Source organism: Ornithodoros turicata, unplaced genomic scaffold (assembly GCF_037126465.1).
Source record: "Ornithodoros turicata isolate Travis unplaced genomic scaffold, ASM3712646v1 Chromosome13, whole genome shotgun sequence".
NCBI classification, from domain to species: domain Eukaryota; kingdom Metazoa; phylum Arthropoda; class Arachnida; order Ixodida; family Argasidae; genus Ornithodoros; species Ornithodoros turicata.
This window is the reverse complement of record NW_026999307.1, coordinates 3,516,588-3,541,956: the sequence shown is the minus strand read 5'-3', so window position 1 is coordinate 3,541,956 and position 25,369 is coordinate 3,516,588.

Genomic DNA, 25,369 nt, shown 5'->3' with positions numbered 1-25,369 from the left:
TGGCGAAGTCATCTGGTGGTCGATCTTTGCTACTTGAAGATTGGAGTAACCCCATCGCAAAATGAAAACGCAAAGTCACACAAACCTTGGGTCCGCGTCAACGTTAAGCGCAAGGTGCTGTCCGCAGCATGCTCATGCAAAGTTGGGAAGACGCACATCTGCAGTCATGTTGGTGAGTTCAGACCATTATAAGGTATCTAGCCGTTGGAGCGTCTGTCATGTCAATTGAGGTCACTGGGGGAGGGTGATATATGTTTATTCGAAAAAGACAAGAAGAAGAGAAAAGGGGCACAGGAAGCAGGGTATGATTTACTAGACTTAGAATTTCTCTTCTGGTGCGTGTCCTGTCACTATTGCAGGTACATTGCTCTGGAAAATTGAGTTTGCCAACCACAGTAACCTAACTGGAACAGCACAAGAGCTCTACCTAGAACAGGCGAACCAATATTAATGTACAGCCAGGATTAATTGCGGACATGGATTTTGCACAACGAAAGGAGATGCGTGATGAAGAAAAAAGCCAGAAAACAAGCAGCAGCCTCCATTCAAGAACTTTCTTTCACACCACGCATTTGTGGAGAGTACGAAGTCACCTGTTCCAGCGCCACCGATACAAGTTAAACAAACCCTGCTTTGTGCTGTAGGTTTGGGAACCTACGTTCACCATGACCGGAGCCCCGAACTCGCCCGCATCAGCCGCGTACGGGAAGAACCACAAAGGAGGCTTACTCACAACCGACCTGGTTTATTCCTTGCCATGCTGCAGACCACTTCCCCAAAAGAGCTGCCTGAGGTCAAGCTCCCTGCTGCCCTTCTGCCTCCCCATTAAGTGCCTAACGTAACAGAACAGCCAGCGCCCCCACAGGTGCTACACTGTCGGGGTAACCACCAGCGCCCCCACATCTCCCCTTCCGCAATTTCGTTACACAAACGTTCAGAGGTCCTCGTCAGAACGAAACTCCATGAGCAATTCTTCCTCGAAAATCGAAGGCGGTGCACGGGGCGGTTCAAGCGGCTGAGGCAGCGTGTCGCGCAGCAGCTCGCGGAGCGCCTCTGGGCGCGTGCGACGAATAACGCTTACAGCAGCCACCGGATTGATGGCGCTAGAGGAGGTTGATGATGATGATGATGATATGATGATGCAGGTTTTCTTGGCGCATAAGCAACGAAGGCCATAATGCGCCAAGACAATGATAAGGAAAGTACTAATTAAAAGTATAGTGATTCAGTTAAGATAAAACTGTACAGTTAGAGAATAAAATGACATAAAAATGAGATAGCTAAAACTACAATGCGTTTCAAACACCAATGTTTTCAAAGAAGCTAAAAACCCGTTCAAATGGTAGAAGAGCCTCATCCCCCAGCAAAAGGGATGAATGTAGAGGTGTGGTATGTGTAGAGCTCGTGAAAATGGTGAAGTCGGTGTGTTTCATGTGATGGACATGTAATAAGCATGAGAAGGACAGACTTCATCTCGTCGCATCGAGTGCAATGTGGAGCCTCTTCATGGCAGAGGGGGTGACTGTGGGTCAAATGAGTGTGTCCAATTCTCAACCTGGCAGAAACAACTTCATGAAGACGACTGTTAAAAATCTGTGTCGGTTTTACAATGGTGGGCTTAACCAGGTGAAGTTTGTTGGTGTGTAGTGTATCCCAGTGCTGCTGCCATCTGCTATTTATAGTCCTCATAAGTGTAGGTCGGAGGTCTTGGGACGTTACATCAAAAAGATTCACCTCAGATGAAAGAGCAGCTGTAGCAGCTGCATCAGTGAGTTCATTCCCGGGTAAACCATATGACTGGGTACCCAGCAGAATGTTAAAGAGAGACCCTTTTTCATTACCTTACCAGCAAGGCACTGTGCCTTCTGCACAAGCAAGTTTATGGACATCACTATGTTGCCTATTGCTTGAAAAGAGCTCAGAGAATCTGTGTAAATGACTGATGACTTGGTGTGACTTTCTAATATGTAGTTCAGTGCGAGGATTACTCCGTATACTTCGGCAATAAAACCTGAGAGCATGTGAGGCAGATGATATGACTGTGTGAGTCCATCGGTTACCATTGCCCGTGAGACTGAGGTGCGTGTTTTGGAACCGTCAGTGTAAAAAGCTCTGTGTTGCCCAAGACTTTCTTTAAGGAACTCCTACTGGAACACAACAGGTGGCGTGTTTTATTTCTTAAACATAGTCAGGGAGCTATTGAAACATGGAGGTGATTGCCACGGCGGGACCCGTGGACTAGCCTCTACTATGGTGAAATCATTATGTGGGAAGTTGTAATCATCACATCCCTGAAGAACACGCATGCTAAATGGGGGAACAATGCTGGGCTTACTAAGAAACAGCTGCTTGAAGCGTGTGCCTTCAACGCACGTAATAGATGGGTTATTGGGATAACCTCTTACCCTCAAAGAGTACGAAACAGATAAGTAAAATATATTTCTTTCGAGTGACCATTCGTTGCTCTCAACATAGAGGCTTTCCACTGGCGACGTGCGGATAGCACCAGTTATCAAACGCAGCTGATGATGTACTGGGTCTAAAATCTTCAGGACAGATTTCCGAGCAGACCCAAAAACAACGCACCCAGAGTCCATTCTAGACAGCACTGTGGACACATAGACCCAGTGCAGAGTGCCACGATCTGCTCCCCAAGATTTGTGGGACAGTACCTTCAATAGGCTAAGACTCTTAATGCATTTTGTTTTAAGGCTCTTGATGTGGGGTAAGAAAGTGAGCTTGCTATCAAAGGTGACCTCAAGAAATTTGTGTTCACCCCTAACAGCAAGGTCCTGTCCGTTCAGTTTAAGAGTAGGTGAAGGAAACAGCCCTCTGACCCTCAAGAAGTGAACGCATACGGTTTTGTCATGTGAGAACTTGAACCCATTCTCGAGGGACCATTTGGTAAGTTTACTTAAAGCTAGCTGCACCTGTCGCTCACATGTTGCTCGATTCGTGGAAGAGAAGGAAATCTGAATGTCATCCACGTACAATGAATAAGACATGGAAGGTGGGATTATACTAGCTACCGAATTGATTTTCATGAGAAACAGAGTGACACTAATGACGCATCCCTGCGGCACTCCATTCTCTTGGATGAAGGGACGGGATAGCGTCGTTCCAAGTCATACTCGGAATGTCCTGTCTTCGAGGAAGTTTGTTATACCCCTAAGGAGGCGCCCCCTGACCCCAAAAGAGTACATGTCTTGTAGTATGACATACCGCCAAGCGGTGTCATATGCCTTTTCAACGTCAAAGAACACCGACAGACAGTATTGCCTACGGACAAAGGCGTCACGGATCATTGTTTCCACCCGAACGAGGTGTTCCGTTGTGGAACGTCCAGCGCGAAAACCACACTGTAGTTCAGAAAGGCACTTACTTTCCTCTAGGAAATGGACCAGCCGAGCATTGACCATACGCTCAAACGTTTTGCCGATGCAGCTCGTGAGAGCGATAGCCTCACAACCTCAAGCCCGGCCAGTAACTGGCCGTGCTTGAAGGTTCCTTTCCGGGTCTTAACAGAGGAATTATAGTTGAAATTTTCCAAGCCTTGGGTAATGTACACTGGGTCAAAACCTGGATAAAAAATTGAGTAAAATCTATTTGGATGCCTCAGACAGATGGCTCAACATAGAATACATCACCCTGTCTGGGCCTGGTGAAGTTGCTTTGGTACACTTTAAGGAACGTTGAAGCTCTACTTTCGTGAAAGCCTGGTTATATATCAGATTGTCTCCGGAATGCATTGGAATTTTCTTCTTCTCTGCACTACTCTTTAATTTAAGGAACTCATTGGTGGACTTGAAGGAAGAGGAAACAGTTTCAAAACGCTCACCAAGAGTATCAGCTTGTTCCTGTAAGCTTTGCACTGGCTGACCGTTAACTACTAAAAGAGGAGTAGCACGGCTCATGTGTACACCTCTGATCTTATGAAGGCGATCCCAAATAAGTTTAGAAGGAGAATTGGAAGACAGGGATGATACAAAACTCTGCCAAGAGGACCGCTTGGCTTGTTTGCCCTTCCACCTTGCTTTGGCTCTCACCTTTTTAAAGGGAGCAAGGTTTTCACTGGTGGGATATCTTCGAAATCTACCCCATGCACGATTTTGGGCTTTTCGTGTTTCTTCAAGCTCTTTGTTCCACCAGGGTTTTGGTCGCTTAGGCAAACGACCAGAAGTTTCAGGAATACATTGTGTTGCTGCGTCAAGGATGTCATTAGTTACGATATGGTTTGCTTCGTCAGTTGTCATCCTATCAACAGGGATTAAAGACAGGTCGCATTTTTCAGAAAAAGTGTTCCAGTCGGCTTGCTCCAGTTTCCACCTAGGGGGACACGTTGTCAAGATATCTACTCAAGGCAGATATTTCAATACCACCGGAAAGTGATCACTTCTTAATGGATTCTCTTTTACTGACCACTCTAGAACACCGAAAAGAGATGGGCTACACAGGGATAGATCTAATGCTGAGAAGGACTGTGTAGCGGAATGTACATATTTAGGTGCCCCTGTATTCAAATGACACATGAATGATGAGAGCAAGAATTTTTCTAACACCTTGCCAGGACCATCAGTCCTTGCAGTACCCCAGAGGGGATTGTGCGTGTTAAAATCGCCTAAGAGAATGAAAGGGGTTGGTAGTTGGCTGCATAAATCTTGTATGTCATTTTCTGTAATGTTTGCTGTCGGCGGCAGATAAATGGAGCAAATGGTTACTATTCTGTCGAGGCACACCTGCTCCGCGACAGCCTCCAAGTCTGTAGCAAGATTATCTGCCTTGGCTGGAATGGATGCTCGTGTGACAATCGCCACACCACCGGATACGCAATTTGTATCATTTCGATCCTTTCGAAATATCTTGTGTCTGCGTAAAGGAGTTGGGGCGCTTCTATTCAAGTAAGTTTCCTGGAGACAAAAGCATGCTGCATTGTAAGTATCGAAAAGATCATGAACATTATCCAGGTTTGAAAACAAACCACGGCAATTCCACAGGAGGAAGTGGTTAATAATAATGGCTACTCGAAAGAGGAGATCGGAGCGCAGCACTTGGTTACGCCGACTAAGAAACACTTGTTCCATTTAGGGAGGTTAGACCCTTCGCAGGAGTTGCTTCTGCGGTTCGCCTATTTTTGAACCTCTTCCTCTGCCTTTTTCCCGTTTTTCTTTACCTTGTGTATCATGGAGGCTTGATGACGACTTTTGTGACATTCTGTCGTCATCATCTACCTTCATGCTTTGCAAGCCCTTTTGGGAGGTGGCTTTAACGCCCCCGTCCCAAATTGACTGTGCGCCAACGACCTTTGAGCAGGCCGTGGCCGCTTCTTTGTGGCCAGTTGGACGGCTGGCCTCCGTTACAGCAGGGGACGCCTGAGTGTCTCCAGCTTTCTGTTGGGGAGTGTCGAGTGGAGGCTCAGGACCCGGAAAACAGGTCTGCGTCTCCACGGACGTCCATCGGAGAAGCTGCCTTTTTTGCTAAAGTCGAGCTGTGCTCTTGCTGCTTTGTACGATATGTTCTGTTCTGTCTTTATTTTCAGTATCTGTTTTTCCTCTTTCCATTGTGGACAGGACCGAGAATATACCGGGTGGCCGCCGTCACAGTTTGCGCAATGGAAGTCATTAGTGCATGACTCAGGGGCGTGTTCTTTTCCTGCACATTTGGGCACACCAGGTGTTCTCGACACACTTCAGAGCTGTGGCCAAAACGCTGGCACTTATAACAGCGGCGAGGACTACGGATAAATGGTCTGACATGACAGTTCACATAACCGGCTTTGATGCCTGAAGGAAGTGTGTGCAGTTTAAAAGAAAGGACAATATGTTTTGCGGCGATTTCCTTGCCATCTGTTCGCATGACTATTCGTTTTGCGGAGACAACCCCTTGGTCTTTCAACCCTTCTTCAAGCCCTGATTCAGTGCACTCGATTAACTCATCTTCTGAAATGACTCCTTTAACAGTGTTCAGTGTACGGCGAGCTGTGATGGTCACTGGTATCTCTCCAATGTTCTTTAGCGACAAGAGTGCTGTACTTTGTTTCTTGTTGTTTACCTCGACCTGGATGTCTCCTGTACTCAATTTTTTTGCCTGAAAAGCCTTTCCTATCACCTGTTCAAGTGACTTTGCGACTGTAAATGGAGATACTTTAGACACAGGTTTTGTTTCATTGTCCGAGTGGATAATCAGGAACTTGGCAAACCAAGGTTCCGGACAACTTATATCAAGAAAATTCAATAGTCTTTCCTGGGTGCGGCTCCGTTTTAGGTGCCGATCAGTTCTTTTGAAGTTGTTATTATCCATAAAAAGATACAGGTATGTTCAGTGCAACAGATGTGTCGCCCACCATCCAGCCCAACTGAGGGAGTGTGCCCTGCACCCTAACACTTCTCTCTGCACTATACCCTAGTGCAGCTTCAATGAGGGATTGAAAGAACTGCCCAAGGTTGACCCTTGCCGCCAAAGGAGGTGAAGGGAGGAAAAAGAAGATAGTGAAGGAGTGGAGAAAGGAAAAGTAATGAAAAGGGAGATGGCGACTAGCTGAATAATCCTTGCCGGGCTTTCCAGGACCACCCGACTATGGGAAGCAGGGGCCAAAGTGGTGTGTTGATTTCCCGGAGGGGACCTGAAGGGTCCAAACCAACCTCCGGGTCCACTCAACCGCCAGGATCCCCCTTTCCCCAGACACGGGAAAGCCACGCACAGCTATACGTGGGGTCTCCCTCCTGCGGCGACCCAACCGTGAGTGCAGGAGGAGGGGCTACTGCGGCTGCTGTCGGGTGACGGGGGCGCCAACTCCCGACGCCGGGGCTGGAGGACGACTCTGCAGCCCGTGTTCGATGCAGGTGTCGCCGCTGGTGACTGGCCCGGTGAATTTTAGGAACAATGCAGAGCGGGCACAGCACTCGTTGTTCTTCGGCCGAGACGGGCAGAAGAGGGTCCGAGGGATGCCTCTCAGCCGTAATCAGTCCTCGGAACGGCGGCCGAACGGTGGCCGGGTCTGATGTCCGAAGGGCGCGATGCTAGGCAGACCACTTGGAATGGCTAGCCCAAGAACCGGGATAACCGTTGTGGGCGACAGTCCATGTCGAAGCAGATCTCAACCGGGGTCGAGATACCGCAGCAGGAGGAACCGAGGACCGAGAGCGCGAAGATCCGCCAGGCGGCCTTGATGATGGACGGACCGTCCTCCCTGGTCCTCGTCGACTGGGGCCTGGAAGAATTGAAAATGGGCAGCAGTGAAAGGGAAGCCCCCTACACCACGAACGCTGGGTCAGCCCCCTCCCCTACTTACGAGCGAAGGACCGCGTAACGGAAGTTCGACTAAAACGCGCTGGATCGTTAGCGTCTGGTTGTGGTGACGGAAACATACAGGCTGAAACCCGGATGGTCCGTATTGGTAGGTTGGCCCCACAGGACCCTCGCTGCAATGACTCACGTTTTCGCAAATACAAGGATGTTGCATACTCAAGGAAACGGCGACATCCGGGAACCGTGACGTGTCCTTAGACCAGTTGAAAGCCGGCTCCTTCTCAAGTTTACCAGGGATTTACATCGAACCGTAACCCTTCCGGGCCATCTCTTGCAAATCATAAGAGATAAGCGTACTCAAAGTTGCGGGCGGTCTTAAATCCGTCCGAGATACCGTTCTGCCGGATAGGCCGTAGCGTCACGTTATCACCCTGATATCCGCGTGATCGAGGAGAGCGGTATATCAAGTAATAACAGCACACAAGGTTATGCCTACCGCGGCGAACCGCCTGACTTCAAAACGCGCCACCCTTGGCGTGCCATGCATGGCTACACCACTATCGAATTAGAGTTGTCAGGCTGCGGTCTGCAGGTTCCGAAGTGTGACAATTATGAGGACAAGGGCGCTGCTAAGGTACTTCAAACCTCGTCAACAGTCCTTTAAGGTCCGTATGGGTGACTGCGGGTGTCCACGGACGGGAAGCGAGCAGAGTGCGTCTGGTACCAAACACGTCAAGGACTGCAACAATAGGGTCTACTAACAATTCAAATCTGACTATTTCCAAAAACAAATCAAAGCCTAATTAGGTAAAAGGCCGGAGAAAACCCAAACCTACCGTGGCTCCCATGCGGGCGACCGAACGAGAGGGCTCTGGAACACGGGGCGTAACCCGCACATTCTGCCAACGCGAGTAACGAGGCCAGCGAAAACACTAGAATTTGGATAAGATAACGGGGCGACTCCGCTGTACCAGGCAGGTTGAGCTAACTGCCCCCACCCGCGAGACAACAGTACAAGGCTGCTTCCATCTTGAAAAGAACGAACACACAAAACCATATTATGCTATGCCGTTGTGCTACTGGAGACAACGGAAAAAATAAAGCCAGCGGTGACGCTAATGGACTGTGCAAAGTACGAGCACTGCTACGGAGACAAGAGCTCGAAGATCCTTCCAGCCTCCAGAGAGGAAAAGCCAAATCACAAAGTACAAACAGGCCTCGCACCCACACCGGCAGAAAACGGGAAAGGCCCACCGTAGGGAGCCAAATCCTGGGGACCTACATTCACCAGGACCGGAGCCCCGAACTCGCAGCATCAGCCGCGAATGGGAAGAACCACAAAGGAGGCTTACTCACAACCGACCTGGTTTATCCCTTGCAATCCTGCAGACCACTTCCCCAAAAGAACTGCCTGAGATCAAGTTCCCTGCTGCCCTTCTTCTTCCCCCTTAAATACCTAACGTAACAGAATAGCCAGCGCCCCAACGGGGGCTACAATGTCGGGGTAACCACCAGTGCCCCCACAGTGCTGTAATCAATGCCCAAGTGGTGTCAGTTCGCACGAAAACATCTGAAAGCGTAAATTTGACAGCACAATGGTCACTATGACGATATCAAGCACATGAACCTGCTCATCTAAAACAGGAAGGTGGTCCCTTTGCTACGAACTTGACATAGTAAAACTCTAGGAGCCAACAACATAAGAACAAAAACTGCGACCTGACGACACGAATGCGCACCAATGCAAATTCGTGTCGTCAGGTCCATGTTTTTTGTTATTGTGTTGTTGGTTCCTAAAATTTCGCCAAGTCACCTTTGGCCTGTTCCCTTGCCCGGGTCTTCTATAATAAATGTGTTGCTATGACCCAAAAGACAATAGAGGACCTGGCACATCCCGCTGAAATCCTGCGAAACATTATCTGGAAATTTCCAAGAAAGCTTAGGTTAACTGTATCTATTGAAAAATCCCGTATGAGACTCATATGGGCCCTATATAAGTCTGAATGGGTCCCATACTGATTGCTATGGTTCCTATATTAATATATATATATGGGCCCCGTATGAAGTCATATGAGGGTAATATGGCATTTGTATGGGTACCATACGAAGTCATATGAGGGTAATATGGAATTTGTATGGGTACCATACGAAGTCATACGGGGTCAATATGACACCTATATGGGTCTCGTGTCAAGTTATAAGTTATAGTTATATCACGTATAAACGTAAAGTAGAAACCTTAAATTATCAAGTTATACGGAACCATATATCTTTCTCGTACATGAAGGGGTAGTGATATGGTAGTAGTATGGATGGCGTACGACTTCGTATGGGACAGCAATAGTACACATATGGGACCGTACATAGAAATATGATAGGAAAGCTCTAGAGAACGGACTTGACTTGCGCCCAAAAGGTTCCTCCTATGCCAGCGTGTGACCGCCAGCCCGCAGCCATCCTTTGGCATGGAGGACGTAAGTAGACGAGTTTGTCTCCCCTAAATACTGTCGGTATCACACCGTAATTGTTCTGGATCATATCCTAACTGCGAGATCGTCTACGGCACCGATAGCGACCGATAGCATTTTATTTCTCAGCGGTAGAGATGAGCGTCTTACCGCCTATAACGTGTTCAAGCAGTGATATGAAATGCTGTACTAGGGGAATAAAGAAATCATTAGGAAGCCCATACGAGAACGAAAGTAGTTTTTAAAAAAAACTTACACACAGTTAACTGCCATCTTCAAGGTGCTCTGCGAGCCAACGGAAACCACGTTGATGCAAACCGACGGTAACCACCATTCCTGGTTCCGGTCTCTCGAGTAAAAGGACGTACAAACGACAACATACAAGCAAGTGACGTAGTGTAAAATATACAGGGTGTGACGGAAAACGTGTCATTGAATTATAATAAAAAAACTACGCCACCTAGGATCATGCGGCCAACTACATTTCTTCTTACTAGGTTTTTGCCACCTCCTCATGTGAACGTCATGTAACGTAAGTTTAATTACGTAAAATTTTGTGAACTGAACTCGGAAATTTGCCAAGTAAATGGAACTTTTTTACACCAATAGGAAGAGCGTGTCGTATTTACTGAAGTTCATTGAATTCAATGAAATCGACAGTAATATTCAAGAGCTATCACATCGGAAAAAAATAGCCGAACATCATGCTTTTCGGAGCACCCAAGCATAACGCGCCACGACTTTTTGAGCGCAATCCATGTGAGTCCGACCAAAGAAGGTCCCAAACCCAGCCCACAGAGTGATAGTAGAAAAAGTTACAGTTCCTGAAATTGGGAAAGGGAAGGCATGATCCCAGCGGTAGCCGGACGCGATAAGCCATGCCTGCGTTATCTCTTTCTATGATGCCGCTGTGAGCTGGGTTTCCAACCTCCTTTCGTCGGACTGACAACGATTGCGCTGAAAAATTCGATGCGTGCTATCCTCTGGGAGCTCCGTAGAGCACGATGTTCCGATATTTTTTTCGATGGTATAGCTCCTCAATATCCCTGGCCATTATCATTAATTGAAGTCAATTCGGCACACTCTTCACACTGGTGGGGCAAAAAGTTACATTTACTTGGCAAATTTCTGAATTCAGTTCGCAAAAATTTACATAATTAAACTTACGTTACATGACATTCACATCAGGAGGTGGCAAAAACCTAGTACGAACAATTGCCGTTGACTGCATGGTTCTGGGTGGTGTAGTTTTTTATTATAATTCAATAACACGTTTTCTGGGACACCCTGTATATTGGGTATATTTTGAAGGACACGTGTGAGATGGACATATTATGTGACATTAAGCAAGCAAATCAAATAATTTAGGAAGATGAGCAAGTCAAATTTAGCAGAATGAAGCAGCCAACGGAAGGTAACGCCTTCCATACCAAAGAATGGCGACTCTGCTGTGGTAACGCTCCCTCGAGCAAGTCCGACCCCCCTGGGGCCGTATGATGCGCATGTAGGGCTGTATGGGCGGCATAGGGAGCACATGTAACACATAATTCAGAATGTTGATCCTGCTACATAGTTATAATTACAAATATGCCAAACTCATTTTTGAAATTGGCCACTTAATTGCATCACCTCAGCCCTCTTTGGTCTGGCAGACCTTTCCTTTTAATAAATGTTTCCCCCCCGCCTCAGACCTCTTACCTTGTAAAAATGGATGTCTGTGTCATCGCCCGAGGAATCTGCAGATAATTAAACTCACTGCTACGTTCATGTGTTAGGGACAGAAGAGTAACGGACGTACGGAAACGACACAGAAACAAGATACCCGTAATTTCACGCATATTAGCCGCGGCTTATGCGCAAATTTTTTCTTTCGCCTGCGCTCTGGGGCTTATCTGATGATTGCTTTTCCGGGTTATTTTCCGCATACCCCGGTTTTAACGAAAGGGTCCACAGTGTGTCCGGAAGAGCACCTCCCCACCAATGCACGAACAATATGCATAACAGGAGTGCCTTCACATTCGAGTAGACTGACCTTCCTTTTACCTTCCCCATGCAGCTTTAACGAAAGGGGTGACAGTGATTCATGTCATCGGAAAGACCACTGACCCGTCGATCCAGAAAAAGCACACAACAAGGGCAAAATCCGATCTTCGTAGAACACTACAACCGTGCTAGAACCACGACCATCTCTATAATTGCTGTATTATAGAGATGGTCGTGGCTGGAACTGATGTAGACGACGACGACCGAGCTATGACGGAGCGAGGCTCATGACCTGCTGTTTCATTCGGCAGCTGGCCCACAGCTGATCAGCAGCTGTTCTTCAGCTGTTCCCGGAGAGCTGGTCATTAAACGCTCCGCCAACGTGAACCCGGCCTAATTCCTGTTCTAGTAGCTTTGCAGTTACTACACTGGCGACGAGATGACTACGTTGGAGGCAACTCCTGAGGGTTCAACCCAACCCAGGGAATCATCTACTCACCGGTTCCACGGACCTGGGATTTTTTATCTAGCCAGAGAGGATTGGAAACTCTACAAAGCGTCTTTGGATGTAGCGAGAATTGTCGTGGATACCGACCGGAGAAACTTACTGATAGCGTCGTTAGGACCTGACACATTTAAGTTGCTTTACTCTTTGGTACAACCGAGGGATGTCACTCAAGTTTCTTTCGGAGACCTTGTTCGGAAGTTGGATGAGTTCTATGCGCCGAAACGTTTCAAAGAGCTCGAGAGAGCGAAGCTTTTCTCGACCAAACAGACGGAAACTGAATCGGTGGCGGAATTCTTAACAAGACTGCGAGCGATAATTTCGAACTGCGAATATGAATCTGAGAACGGCATTCGAGCGTCATCGTTGCTCACAGCATTTATAGTTGGGTTGCATGACCAAAGGCTCCGGGCTAGGTTGGTTCTAGAGAAAGATCTAACCATCGACACTGCGCTTCGCCTGTCGAAAAGTGTTCTCTCCGCTGAGTTGGAATCGCGACAGCTGGAAGCTGACAGGAATTCAAAATATTCGGCATCATCGGCTGCCAAGGTGCAAGACAAAGATAGAGACCCGAAAGCAATCATATGTTTCCGATGTGGAAATTTTAATAACGCCGAAAACACGTGCCGATTTAAGCTAGAAGAATGTCGTTTCTGCAAGAAGAGAGGCCTTATTGCCAAGATGTGTAAGAGTAAACCGAAGGCCGCGAAGTCAAAAGTAAAAGCCGTCACGAACGTACTCCTCTCGGAGGAAAGAGATGGTAAGTTCGTCCACGGTCCCTTGATAGCTTCCTGGTCACGCAGCTTCTCCATAACTCTATGGGGAAGCTTTGCCCAGGGACCGGAGCGCCCGCGTGGTGGCGCTGCCATCGGAACGCGGGAGAGAGACGCCTGCGTCTCCCATTGCAGTACACGTTTTTCGGCTGTTGTCGCGTTATAACCGTGTGCTAGCAGCATGCCAGAGACATGCTGTGTTACCAAATATCGCTCTGGGTATTCGGGGGGTGGCAAGGTATACATGTTCGCTTTTCATGCGTATTCTGGCAAGCGTGAGAAGTGGAAACGTGCCATCCATAGCATTGATGGTGGGAAGTTCAGTTTTGACTCTCCACACACACACACACGTGTCTGCGAGAAGCACTTTGACCACAGCGATGTCGTATGGCACGACGAACTCGTCGTCAACGGCGATCAAGTGCTGCACAAGCGTGGAAAGTCAAAGGTTCGAGAAGATGCAGTGCCGCGCATATTCGACGGCTGCCTTCGTATCTGAGCACGCCGAAACTGCGAAGCCGTTCCGTCAGACAACCGGATGCCCGGGAAACAGCCCCGTAAAAAGAAAGCGTCTGCCGTAGACACCAACAACGAACTCAGTGCTTTTATGGATAGAATCTGAAAGAAAATTGCTCATGCAACTGGGGCTTTTGAGCTGATTTGGCTCCCAAGGATGTCAACATTTGTAATAATCGTGTAATCGCGATCTAGCGATCGCGTCAAATACTAAGGCAGCGTTCACACGAGGCAGCTTTTTCCAGCAACTACGAGCAACTTTGGAGTTAGTGGTTGTCGGCCGACACCGGCAACCTCCAGCAACTCGAGTTGCCCGTAATCACTCCTCCAACGAAAACTTGAAGAGTTGCTCGCGCGCTGGCCAATCAGCGATAGGAGTACTGTTACGTGGCTCCCGCGGGCGTGGAGGATTTCGTTCGTGCAATCCTGCACGTGCAACTCGGAAATGCCGTGTTTCTTTTTTTACGAACGTCACGAAAATATGTCAATTGCCATTCTAGAAGGTAATAACGATCTATTCGTATAAAAAAATGACTATAATTTGACAAACGGTTGATAAGGAAAAGACTCCACCAGTTGGATTCGAACCCACAGACTCCTGTCGCCGTAAGGTTGCTTGTGGGTGGAGCTACCGAGTTGCTACATGTGAACGCGGCTTCTAAGTGGTCATGTAACTGTCTGCGATTAACTGTAGAAAGTCCTTTACACGCTAAATAAAGTACGCATTATTAAAGTTGTGTAGCATGGCAGGATAAAAAGTCCGCTCGAGATTGATTCACGGAAGCATGTCGCATACATGGCGGTTCCTTTCAGTCTCGTAAAAGAAATGAGGCCGAGACGATAGATGACTAAAACAAGAGATGAACGACAAGGACACAGCGGTTACATTTCGTGACATGTCCTCAGTCGGGATCTTTTTAGACACTATACTTTTGTCTTCATCAGCTTAGCGGCAACAATTGAGAGTAACTCATCTGGTACCTCGTGAAATGACGGGTGTGATTGCGATCGGCCGATCGCGTCAATTAGTACGCCTTCATGGGCGGAGCAACTGTCCGCAATTAACTGTACCCGCTAAGTAAAGTACAGATCACCTTACCACCGTGCCCTATGCACATAAACTGCGCTAGAATCTCCGGTTGAGGCTTTGAAGATAGGAGACTCGCGACAACACATCCATGCCACTCGAAGTGGTCGGCAGCAGCTTTCCGCATAAAATAATGCCGAACAGAAAACGATTATTCGATTATAGTTGCTGCAACGTAGCAGGAATCCATTGGAAGAAATAATTTTCTTGTAGGATGTCTGGAAAAGCGCAAAAACAACACTGCATCTGCCGTTCCCATGACTGGCCCGAGCGGGAGATTCTACCGCGTTCCGATCGCGGCGCCACCACGCGGCTCCCGTTGTCCCTATGTCAACTTTATGACGGAGCTGCATGACCAGAAAGCTATCAAGGGGCCGTGGTTCGTCCTTTGCTCTATTTTAGTACAAGATATAGAGCTACAAGTTGACACAGGATCAAAGCACACGTTGCTCGATCACCAGTTGTGGTTAAAACTTGGGAAGCCTGAGCTCAGTCAACACAAGTACAGCTTGCAAAGATTCAACCAGAATCGCCTTGCCCTCAAGGAACAAGGGCAAGTAGAAGTGTCGTGTCAAGGACGCAGTTATCGACTAGAGATAGTAGTCACTGAATCTACCCACACAAATCTCCTTTGAAGAGAGTGGATCGAAACGCTGGGAGTCGATCTCAATGGGCTGTTTGTAGGAGCCGTGGATCCCTTGCCGGGTTCCTTTGCCACTGTCCTACAGTCGCATAAGGACTTGTTCAGGAAGGAATTTGGTAGGTACCAGATCAAGTTTCACGTGCAGCTGAAAGCTGGTGCAACGCCCAAGTTTTTTAAACCGAGACGTATACCATTCGCCTTACGTTCAGTGGTTGAGGACGATTTGGATAGGCAGGTCAGGAACGGAGTGCTCACGCCGATTGAATACTCGGATTGGACGACGCCAATTGTGGTCGTGCCGAAGCCGAATGGAGCAGTAAGAGTGTGTGCAGATTTTAGTGTGTCGGTTAATCCACAGTTGGATGTTACACAGTATCCACTTCCGAGGCCAGAAGAACTTTTTGCTAAACTGAATATGGCCAGAAATTTTCCAAGCTGGACCTTTCCGAAGCCTACTTGCAAATGGAATTAGACGAAGAGGCTAAGAAAGTGTTGGTGATTACTACGCACAGAGGCTTGTATCAATTTAATCGTATGTCGTTCGGAATCGCTTCTGCCCCAGCGATCTTCGAGCGTACTATAGAACAAGTAACTGCAGGTTTAGATCATGTCGCCTGCTACCTGGATGATATTATTGTGACTGGCTGTGACGATAATGAGCACAAGAACAATCTGGAGACCGTTTTTCTAAGGCTCCAAGAATATGGTTTCGTTCTGAGGGAGGAGAAATGCGCCTTCTTGCAAGGTGAGGTAGAATACCTTGGACAAGTGGTGTCGGCTAACGGATTCTCCCCTTTGCCGAAGAAGGTATCTCCAGTTCTGAACATGCCAGAGCCGACCAACGTTTCAGAACTGAGAGCATTTCTTGGCATGGTGCAGCACTACAGTAAGTCCATACCAGGGTTGGCAGATTTATCAGCACCACTAAACAAGTTGCTTCGTAAAAACAAGCCTTGGTGCTGGTATGGTGGGCTAGAAGGACTGGTGAGCCGTTCGGCGGTTGTCATATGTACCCGCCGATGTTCCTGCCGAGAGATGGCGCCAAGCGTATCTCGGCGCTATGCGATCTAATCGCCTCTCGCGGCTCATTTCAGTGCTACTCGTCACGTGATTACACACCTGCCGTTAACCCATGAGCGTGCCTTTTCTTTGCTCTGCATGCAAAATGCCCCTTGAGTGTCACCTGCAGGAGCAAACGAATGGCACACCCAGATATCAGTGCTGACATTCGTCGGCGCGTCCCTATCAGCCCTCGGGTCTGGGACACGTGTACTTTGATAACGATAAAGACGTGTTCGAGCAGCCGGTTCTGCCTTTGGGTAGTGATATTCGTGATATGTGCTGATCGTTCCCTTCATCTGAGCGACCTTTACCTTCCAGGTTGCGAGGTCCGGTGACGGGGGATTGTGATAGCAATGTTGAAGTCGGTGGTGGGTTATAAGCGTGAGATATACGTTAACTGCAGCTAACCAACGGAAGCGACGATAGAATTGCTGATTACAGTCTGCATATGAGCAGTCAGTAGAGGGAAGGAATCCGGAAGACAAAGGGGACGACACGAAAATATAACGATTTATACATTTATTTCAGAATACTGGTCCCAGAAGGAACCTGGGAAGGAGTAGGGAACGTACATTAATTCTATAATATATACACATAATACACTCGTATAGTGGCGACAATTCGAAAGAAACCCGGAAAAGAGACGCAGCAAAGGGGTCCCAAGTTACCTTCGCGAACGTGACGATCGGTAACACGAGTGTTCTATATACCTGTAGTCTGACCTAAGCAGTAGCATAATGAAGTGTTCTTCTGAGATAGAAGAGGCTTTCTCTTGACTGTGATGCCTATTAAGCACACGTGAAAATTCCATCTAAAATCGGACGGGACGGCGACCCCAATATATTTGTACTAAGCTCCCTTGCAAGTAAACTATGATGTTGGCAAAGCCTTTGTTCTACATATAACAGCATAGACACAGTTTTGTCGGTGTTCAATTTGATTTGCAATTTGTAACACCACTCGTTGATGTGTTCTAAATTGCTTTGTAAAGGGGCGTAATATAAGGCGAGCAAGGTGAGCCATAAGCAAAGCACACAGAAAAAAAAAAGAAAGAGAGAGAGAGAACGATCGGCATATTGAGGACGCACGTTGAGACATCCCTATGTTTTTCGGAATATATCGCGCGATATGTTACGCAGTCATCAGCGAATAAACATGCTTTACAATTAATGTTACTTAACATATCGTGCATATAGACAAGGAACAGCAAAAGTCTCAAGACTGACTCCTGTCGTATACCCCAGGTATATGGGGTTCGATCAGACAAGGAATCAGTCCCGAAGCCAATCCATGATCTTGGTATTATGTGTCAGCTTTCTATAGGGTACGTACACGGTCAAATGCCTTGGAGAGATGCAAAACCAATATTTCAATTTGTAGGTTATTATATAAAGCAAATCCAAAGTCGTGGATGAAATCAAACAGGACCATGACAGCGGAGTAGCCCCCACGAAAGATATGCTGCAAGGAATGCTGTTACTTGATCATGATGTTAATTGTTTGGAAAAGATGTGCTTTAGCAATTCACAAAAGCTGGAAAGAAGAGAAAATTCGAAACCAAAGTAGGAACTCCTGCCTTACGTATCGGTTTTATACGAGCGCATTTCCATTCGTTCGGGACAGTCCCTTCGTCCAGCGATATCTGGAAAATAATTTTGAGGAATTGCGCAGCTTACTCGGCGTACCTTCTAAGAAAACCATTCGGAATATTGTCTTGCCCAGAAGACCACAATATCGCGTCCTGAAGTAACCAGTCCCGAGACTATTTGGACTAGCATATCCACTTTTTTCCTTTGCCAATCTACCCGCAGAAGACTTCTTCATATTTACCTCCCACAGTGGCATAATAAGAAATAGAGATACAAGTGCTGCTTTAAAGTAATGTCATACTAATAATAATTCGGGAGTTTAAGTTGTGCGACAACGGTGATAGATCTATTAGGAGTTTCCCACATCTTCTATATAATCTGTTCTCTGCTGTGCGTCATTTTGTTCCTCTTTTGCTCGATACTTTGAGTAGTCATATGCCAAATTTGCTGGGAGTACGCAACAAAGACATAGCTATAATATTTCTTTTTAGTCTCACTTAATTATCTCATTTCCTCATTCAGTGCCTTCGTCAAACCTGAAACCAGGGTTAGTTTCCATCGCCGTCTAATTTTGTTTATGCGACGTTTAAGATGCGAAGCTTCGCGTGTCAGCCATGGTCTTTGAGTGTAAACCTTGTCTTTTTCGTTTTCCCCGTTTTTTCCTTTATCTTTCCTTCCTTCTCGTTTTCGTTTTCCCATTTTTTTTGAATAGCAAGCCGGCTCTTTGCCTGGCTAGCCTTTCCTTCTTTTTTTTCTTAATAAACATTTACCCCCCTCCCCCTTCTTGCACACGAACTTTCTTGTGGACATGTGTGCAGTGGCCTTGAAAAAATTTCAGGCCATATTAACATTCCTCGAGATGCTACAGATCCAGTTAAAATTTGTACAAGGATCTGCCCAAGGAATAGCGTGGAATATCTGGATTTTAGGTCTGTTATGCTTAAATTTTTTATGGTGCATCTCAAGAACCATCTTGTGATCTGAATGTCAACCAAGTACTTGGCAGTCCCATTTCCAGTCAAGGGTGTTAGGCACCAGGAACAGATCACGTATTGAAGCAGAAGACTCTTGACTTCTAGTGTACCTCATAGCAAAAGGCAATGTCAAGTAGTGCATTTTCATTTATGATGTCTCAAACTCCGGTTGGGGTTTCCTAATTTACACTTCAACATGGGACCATATACTGAACAATCATGACATTATACCCTTAACCGTGTTCAATGTCAATAGGTTTCATTTGTAACTATGTTACACCCTTTTTAATATAACCTGATGATGTCCGTGAGGTAACAGAAAAAGATGGGGATATGAGTCGCGACAGAGTCGGGGCCACACCAGGTCGCCTACAAGCGACGAAAATGCAAACAGATGCACATACGGTGAACGGATCAATTGCAAAATGTAGGACAAAGGTCTCAGAACGAGTGAGGGTAGTATGACACAAGTAATATGGCGGGGGGGGGGGGGCACACCAAGCGGGCACTTCGCAAGTCATAGAGCACATGTATATTACGCTTTTCAACTTGAATCTTTATAATCTATAATGACGGCATTAAGGCTGTCGGTTGTGGGCCACAAACCCAGGTGACGAATTTCCCCATTTATCATCATCAGTGTATTCGTTGTTATTGTATAATGTCACGCTAGCAGCGCTCTTAGGCCGCTCAATCAGTGGATAAAATGAGTTTAACATGATGTTCTAGGAACCCTTTGTATAACATCAATTCCATTCAAGCATTTTCGGTTAATAATACAAGTGTGGCATTTTTTCTTCTCTCTCTCTCTCTCTCTCTCTATATATATATATATATATATATCTGCAACAAAATAAGGAAGAAGGAGCGAGGAAATAAGGAATATATCTTTCGCGCTATATATATATGACTCGGTCGTTCTACTGGTCAACAGTAAAACCGTGCGTGCAGAGAGAATACTACTGCGGTGCTACAATTTTGTTTTTTATGGCCGATACTATGTTTCTTTATAGTTACATAGGGAGAAAAAGAATTACATAACAACTAAGATGTGCGGCGAGGTACACTGTATAGAAAGCGCCATAGTTTAGCTAAATGACAATTTAGTTGAACAATCTACCATCGGCCCATGTTCCGTGACAGTGTTCCCAGCTTCCTGTACACAGCAACTCAGCTAATCTAGGCTGAAAAGAGAGAGTGAAGAGAAAGAAACCATCAAGGAGGCGAGCTCTCGGACGCAGTAGCCGCTCTTTATTTTGTTTTTCGACCCGTCTGTCATCATCCAACGAAGATAAGACATGCGGTCACGTGCTTCGCAACATTCCGATATCTTTCGCTTGCAGGGATCGTCGGCTAGGCAGACGTGACCGTAGCAAATGTCACGTGGTTTAGTTACAAAGAACTGCGGATGCTAGTAAACAGTCAGTGCGGCAAACCAACGTAGTGCTGGTCCAAATATATTCACTATAAAATAGTCAAGCACACATACACCGTCACACACGGCACATGTTGGACTAGTTCAACGAGAACCCGCTTGGTTCGCAGCGAGCGCATAGCGCCGGAGCCCAGGAGCTTGGCTTCAAAACAGGGGCATCGCGCATTCCATGTATTGAATATGGCGGTAAGCACACCAGTCTTTCTAGCCCACCATAGTGCTGGTCTGAGGAATGCATAGACGCTTTTGATGGACTCAAACAGCGGTTGACAGCTGTCCACGCCTTGACCCATTTTGATCCCAAGAGACCTGTCTATTTAGCAGCTGATGCATCTTCAGAAGGTCTTGGTGCTGTCATCTATCATAAGATTGACGGGAAGGAAAAACCTATTGCGCATGCGTCGAAAACTCTGTCGGTAGCTGAGAGGAACTATGCTCAAATAGAGAAGGAAGCTCTAGCCATCATCTTCGGCTTAAAAAAGTTCCACCAATACCTCTGGGGAAGGAAGTTCAAGTTGTTTGCAGATCATAAACCCCTCACCACCATTTTTGATCCGAAGAAGGGTATTCCGGTCACTGCAGCTAACAGGTTACAACGTTGGGCTTTAATCATGATGGGTTACGTCTACGATATTCGGTATAAACCAACATAACTAATGGGAAACGCCGATGGACTATCCTGGCTGGCAGTTGGACTGGATCATGACTTTCAACGACAGATATCCAGTGACAACATTGTTGAATTTGAAGACGTCAATGTAGTCTCGTTAGAAGTCATGTCAGTTTTACCTGTTACGGCGACTTCTATTGCAGAGGAGACTAGGAAAGACGCAGTGCTAGCTGACGTTCAGCGTCGCTTGCTAGAGGGCGATTCATCTCCAGTCGACAGGCCAAAACTTCGTGCCTATGGTTCAGCGTCAGAGTGAGCTCTCTATTTCTCACGGTTGCATTTTGCTTGGAATGCGCGCAGTCATTTCCACCAAGTTTCGCAAATGCATTTTGGACGCACTTCATGAGGGACACCTTGGACAAACGAAAATGAAGATGCTTGCAGATCTCTCGTTTGGTGGCCCGGGATAGATAAGGACATAGAAGATACAGTCAAAACTTGCGAGTCCTGCGCTTCCATCGGAGACGATCCAGAGCCTGTACCTTTGCACCATTGGGAACGTCCGGAACACCCATGGAGTAGACTCCACGCAGACTTTGCAGAGTACGAGAAGGACAACTACTTGATTGTCATAGATGCGTACAGTAAGTGGCCGGAAATAATCAAAATGCGTCGAGTGACCGCGAATGACACGATTAAGGCTTTTCGCGAAATTTTCCTACGTCAAGGCCTTTTTGAACAATTGGTCACTGACAACGGGCCACAGTTTACCAGTTTAGAGTTCAAGTCATTCCTGGGGACTTATGGGGTCTGCCACATCTTAACACCGCCCTACCACCCGAAATCAAACGAACAGGCGCAGAATTTCGTCAGATCAATGAAGCAGGCATTACATCGCGCTAAATATGGAAGGGAGGAAGACCCTCTAGGAACGTTTCTGTCTAAGTACAGGTCTTCAACTCATATCTCCACCGGAAAGACACCATGCGACTTGCTTAACAAGAGACCTTTCAGATTCAAGCTAGATTTATTTCGCCCGCCCACATAGGACTACCCAGGAGAGTCGTCGCACTCCTCTCCAAAAAGGGTGACAAGAAGTTTTGACACTATGGATAACGTTTGGGTGAAAGATCCGATCCGTAAACATCATTGGGTCAAAGGTGTGATCATCAGTCCTGAAGGCAACGTTGTATACGATGTTCAACTGGACGACAGGAAACTGCGCCGCGTTCATGCTGACCACTTAAAGAGCAGAGTGTCGTCAGATGTCGAGCCGTCTAATGCTTCTGTGTGTTCAGGTCGTCCACAGGAACCTGGGACGATTCGCTTGAGCCTGTCCATGGACATCAACTTGAGGCCCCAGGCTCCGTCTCCGCTTCCTGCACTCGACGTCGTCTTCCCACAACAGCCACCTGGAAACCCAACAGCAGAGCCTCCGCGGAGATACCCTATCCGTCAAAGAAGACCTCCTGCCCGGTACAGGTTCACAGCTTTAGGAGCGAGGAATGATGTAGACGACGACGACCGAGCTATGACGGAGCGAGGCTCGTGACCTGCTGTTTCATTCGTCAGCTGGCCCACAGGTGATCAGCAGCTGTTCTTCAGCTGTTCCCGGAGAGCTAGTCATTAAACGCTCTGCCAACGTGAACCCAGCCTAATTCTTGTTCTAGTAGCTTTGCAGTTACTACAAGAACTGACCTAATTGGTTGTACACCATGCCGATCCCAGAATTGCTTTTATATCTGCACCACTGGTTTACCGCAAAAATCTGTCCGGTCGCGTTGCCTGCGGCTTATCTGCCAGAATTTTTTCAAAATGTTCCTAAAAACGGATCCTGCGGTTTATCTGCGGTGCGACTTATACGCGTGAAATTACGGTACACGTTCGGAACGATACCTGACACACATGACTAAGGGTAGGTCACGTTGGATCATGTCACTTTTTGCTTTAATTTGAAAATTCAATTAGTCATGCCCTAAGGTGCATTTATCGTGCTCTCTAACGTGTTCCCCTACTCAAAGTATCGATTACTAAGGTATTTATCTGGAGTACATGGAGTTCATTTAGAGCTCACTGGGGGATTCAAGGATGTTCATGCAGTAGTGACGGCGGGTCGCTCGATGGGGTTCCTTGCGTTATATATCAACCATAAACGGTCCTATCGCGACGCAGTTTGTTTTGACGGATTCACCCTTCTTCCCCCTTCACCACGCCCATGACTTGTGAGAAATACTAACGGTAGTCAAGATATTTGGAAATTATGGGTCTCCGTCAGCACTTCCGACACATTCGGAGCTCCGTAACGCAGATCCGTTCGTTGGATCGACTCCAAAATCTGCGTCCGAGTAAGTCTCGAATTGTTCTACGAACAGTCAAATCATACAATGGGAATTGGAAAAGAAGACGCTCAACTCAGTATGCATCCGATGATCACGCCCATCTTCTGTCATTGGATTCATAACCATTAAACAGAGCACATCTACAGAGACCAGGTGTCATATTCCTCACATTTTGGTGCCGAAATCCGCGAAAGAAACTACGAAAAGGATTTGGCAACTGGATCGCGCTCCATGGATCGTCTCAAGCAGCTCAGAGAGCCTGGCCGTGACAAGGTCATTCAGCTTCCTTCGGAGATTACAGCAATCCTGCAGGAAACTCCTTCCCTCAAGATCCTGGAGCTGAAGCTCGCGCTGCTATGTCGTCATGCCGGAGTACTGCGAAAGCTCGACGCACAGATATCTGCGATTAGAGACTTGGACACGATAGAGAGTCAGGCAGAAGGCTGCGACGTTTACCTGGAGATGCTGCTCAAGTGCGCGCTAACAGATTTCTGGAACGCTCAGGAGGAACTTCGATGACTGCTACTTGGCACACCCTGGACGCTACACGAGTTGCGCTACACGAGACTGAAAAATTCACAGCTGAAGACACGGAACGCACGGACGATGGAATAGATGACGACAACATAGAATTCGCTGCATGCCCGCCAAGTTACAGCTCCACTGCTAAGGCCCAGCGTCAAACCCTGCCCACAGAACCAGTAACCGCCCCTGGACAGCCGACAAGGGTCTGAGCATCCGCAGCCTAAAGTGAACATTCATTGAACGCCTCCTGGACGCGTAAGTTGGGATGCTCCAATGAGTATACAGCAGCAGACGTCCCACATATATCACCCTGTGGACACCGTGCGCACCCCATCCGCACTGTGTCCACAAAGAGCCGTTCGAGCACTCCTTTTCGCTCTTGACCCTGCGCCTCCTCCTTCTCTCCCGCTCTGCCGTCTGACTGCGTCGCCGCCAAAGGAGAAATCTGCGCAGTAGGCTTTTTGTTTCGCAACGCGCAGAAGATAGAGTCACGTGATGCCATAGCCCGTTGTGCGGATGATTTCAAACGCCGCTGGAGAGGCTGGAGAAACATGGCGGCGTCTGCAATGACTTGGAGTAATATGGTAATTTTCAACGCGAACAGCACCAGTACAGCTTGAATTTTGTGAAGAGTTAGGTGCATATGCCTTGTAGGCAACGGATTCTCCATCGGGGGCCACTATCTATGACCGAAATACAGGTAAACATCCGTGGTGAAAGATGAAAGTCACTGAAAAGGTTAGTCAGCTGTAGGGATCTGCTATTTTTATTTTGTGTTCCACTCACTGTGTTCTTTATGTTCTTTCAGGCATAAACGGCTATACCGCTCAGCATCAGCCATTCATTGCTGTGTGCGTTTCAGCGTCTCCCAGAGAGTGTGGGATGTTTTCTCTTATGCGTTACAGGTAAGAATGCATGGTAAACGGGAAGTATGGCCAAACGCTGGTATGCGTCTGTGCCATAGGCAGAGACCGATGATGCCCGTATTAAGTCTGTCGTTTTTATCAGTGTGCCTCGCCGGCAGAACTTGGCCAGTGAATTCCAGGCCGGAAGACACAGAAAGGAACAATATAAAGAGGCTGGTAATCATTCATCAGGCGTGAAGGATACAGTTGCGTCGATTCCATACAAGATGCCAACTAATTATACGGCAAGTAATATGGATGTTTTTTTTTTCTTGTTTACATAACTTTGCGATATTGTGGTCACGACCTGTATGAACGGGAATGATCTGGATATAGCACGTTGTCACGTTCTTCCATTACTTGTACTGCTCATGGGCCGGCAGGCATGTACGATTGCACATGTAAATAAAGTATTTTCGGTGCACACTTGCGTCGTTGTGTTTATCTCATGATTAAAATTACGATATTTTCATAGGCGCGCGATACCTATGGACCCGGAATGGAGAACCCCCACAGGTCCCTCGAAGATCCGCAGCGGCGGTCCTACGACGTCCATTTCGCATAATTTTCTCTTGATTAGCACGGTAGTACGGGCGTAGTTAAAACGTAGCCGGGAGCAAATGTGTACGTTCGTGAGACGTACCCAGCATCCACAACCTGATGTTCGCTGGATGTTGATGGGCGGTTACTGGTTCTGTGGGTGATACCGC